This window comes from Puma concolor, chromosome B4, assembly GCF_028749965.1.
Source record: "Puma concolor isolate L17-30 chromosome B4, mPumCon1.1.hap2, whole genome shotgun sequence".
NCBI lineage: Eukaryota > Metazoa > Chordata > Mammalia > Carnivora > Felidae > Puma > Puma concolor.
Window position 1 is genome coordinate 122,655,804 of NC_141673.1, and position 3,237 is coordinate 122,659,040.

The 3,237-nt window shown below is 42.2% G+C and overlaps 1 pseudogene; it reads right to left on the bottom strand.

Annotated features, from left to right (window-relative positions):
* Nucleotides 1-340: 340 nt before the first annotated feature.
* Nucleotides 341-2,997, bottom strand: LOC147579479 (L-lactate dehydrogenase A chain pseudogene; annotated as a pseudogene).
* Between the last annotated feature and the right edge of the window lie 240 nt (nucleotides 2,998-3,237).

Here is a 3,237-nt window from a genome sequence, read left to right on the forward strand (position 1 = left end):
ACGAGCCCGGTATGGGACTGGATCTCACAAACCCCAAGATCATGACCTGAGCCAAAATCAAGAGTTGGATGTTTAACCGAGTGAGCTACCCAGGTGCCCCTTCAATATATTATTTTATTTTTTATTTATTTTGAGAGAGACAGAGAGAGAGAGGGTGCATGCACACAAGCAGGGGAGGGGAAGAGAGAGAGGCAGAGAGAAAATCCCAAGCAGGCTCCCGCTGTCAGTGCTGAGCCTGACGCAGCCCTCGACCTCACGACCATGAGATCATGACCTGAGCCAAAATCAAGAGTCCAGTGCTCAACTGACTGAACTACTCAGGCACCCCCAGATAAAGTTTTTAACAATCAGCGGATACATATGTTATTTTACACATCCCTTTTTCATTGTGACTTCCAGTAAAAACCAACATTAACGTATGATTCAGTAGGCATGTTGGGTGAAAGAACCGGAAGTTCTGAGTGTTTAGGGAGGCACCAGCAACATTTACTCCACTCCGTGTAGGCACTCTAGAACCTCCATGCTTCCCAAGGACCCACGCGTGATGAAGCTTAATGGGAGGACTCCCAGCCTTCCTCCCATTAGATAATGGAACCAGGCTGAATCCAGATTGCAGCCACTTCCAATAACATGGTTTTGGGGAAAGCCACATAGATCCAGATATCCCCTGGACTGGAAACAAGCAACTTGCAGTTTGAGCTGGTTTTTACAGTATTAGGGATGATAAATTGAGAGATGTTTATGTTACTTTGGGCCAAATTAGGATGGTTTTCTCCCTCCTGCTGACGTGCCCCGGCCATGATAATAACCAGCTTAGAGTTTGCAGTCCCGTTATAGCCTTTGCCAGAGACAAATTTGGGCGTTCTACGGAAAAGGCTGCTGTGCTGGAGATCCATCATCTCTCCCTTCAATTTGTCTTCCATGACCTCAACAAGAGCATGTTCATCTGCCAAGCCCTTCATTAAGGTAGCGATGGCCCAGGCCATGCCAACAGCACCAACCCAACAACTGTAATCTTATTCTGGGGGTGGGGTGAGGTGTGGTCTTCCTTAAGAAGGTTAAGAAGGCTCTGAATCAGCTGTTCCTTAAGAGTTGCCACATGGGGCTTAGAATCGAAAGGAATTGAGAGTGCAAGTTGGGTGGGTGGGTGTCGGTGGCATGTGGCATTGGGTCTGGACTTGGTGGCAGTGGCTCTGGTACTCTGTCATATCTGCATTTCTACTGTGAAAGTTGAGAGATTTATTCAGTTCTTTATGCAAAGAGCCTTTGATAGCTCTTTCTTATCCACGGAATAACTCCTATAAAAGCAAATTTGTTGAAAGAATTCAGGCCTTTCATAAGAGATTTATGCTGCCCCACCTTGGCTTGAGCTTGTAGACCTGTGAGCAAAACCAAATTCCTCTTCAAGAAGCCCGGACTAGTGTTCGATCAAGACTCCACACCTCTACACCATAATACATAAACAAAGGGATTTGGGGTCTAGAAAACAACACATTGTCTGCTTTTACAGCTGTACCAAGAGGTCGATAATACCTGGGGGGGGAAATGCCAGGTTCTAAGCAGCATAAGCTCTTGGTATGAACAGTGGGCTGAAAAATGTCCCCCCCGCCAGGTAATGAACACAGTGACTTCCTGAATCAAGTAAACAGGGAATGGAGAGTTCTGAAATAAAATTCATTTTGGGGATAGTTGGAGGTTTTGTGGAAAAATACGTTGTATTTTGAAGAGAAAGATGAGAAATCAAGATAATAGATATACAGGGTATACTTTCTGTTTTGCTGCCTTGCTAAGTTGTGTCTTATTAAACAACTCAGTCATTTATTGGGTTAAGCTAATTAGCCACAATCAAGTTTTAGTGTCAGGGCTATACCACAAACAAGGACTGGAAACTATGCACAGCAAGTGGTCGGAGCCACTTCAGAGTTGAACTTGAGCAGAGTTGCCCAGAGCAGAATTTCTACCTTTTGCAGCTTCCCTCTAAGGATTCCACTGGGAGCTTGGTAAGAGCAGCTAAAAAGTGTGAGTAACTTATACCTCCATTTCCCTCAGCAAAAGGATTTAATTATACTCCATTATACGCATAATTCACACATCTTTGATTGTTCTTTCTAAACCCCTTTCAATATTGCTTTGGCTGCTAATTGTAGTTTGCTTGGGTTGAGGAAAAAGATTAATGCAGGGCAACCATATTGAGTATCTTTGTTTTTATTTAATAAATATGCAGCAGATAAATACATCCAATAATTAGAGGAGACTGTACATTAGATACGTATGCCATGGAAGAAGGAGATTTGGGCAATAGTAATTTCATAAAGTTAGCAAGAGTCACTGTTGTTCCATACTTACTGGCCCATGATGAACTAGATTCTTATTTCTTGGGGCACCTGGATGGCTCAGTTGGTGAGTGTGCGACTTTGGCTCAGGTCATGATCTCATGGTTTGTGAGTTCAGGCCCCACATCGGGCTCTGTGCTGACAGCTCAGAGCCTGGAGCCTGCTTCAGATTCTGTGTCTCCCTCTCTCTCTGCCCCTCCCCTGCTCCTGCTGTGTCTGTCTCTCACTCAAAAATAAATAAACATTAAAAAAAATACTTATTTCTTCATGTTTGTTGGGGGTGCCATAGGTTACACTGCTTCTTAGTCGGCATTGATTCAGATTAAACTGAATGCTAAGTTCTTTACTAGGTAAATACATTGTAAAGGAAAGAAGAGAACTGACTTTTTCTGTTGAATTCCCATTATCTATAGATCCTACTTATTGTCCCCAAACTTACATACCTTAAAGCCAGATTTTGTATCATTTATCTACTAAAAAGCCTTTGATAGCTCTTTCTTATCCACGGAATAACTCCTATAAAAGCAAATTTGTTGAAAGAATTCAGGCCTTTCATAATTTGGCCTGATTTTATCTCCATAGAGACTGAACATTTTTATTAGCATGTAGTCACATTAATCAATGGCTTTTCTTCAAACACTTCATGTTTCTCCTTATCTGCCATTGTTTGCTCAATCAATTCTTTGTGCGTGTGTGTGTGTGTGTGTGTGTATGTTTCTTCCTGAACTTAGAGAAATACTTCACAAATAGAAGGACTTTGAAAAAGAACCTAAAAAATGGAAGGAAGGAAGGGAGGGAGGGAGGGAGGAAGGAAGGAAAAGACTTAGGAAAATTTTTTTCCCTTTTGTTTTCTCCTTTTTTCTTCTTAAACTGAAGTATAGTTGACACACAATATTACATTAGT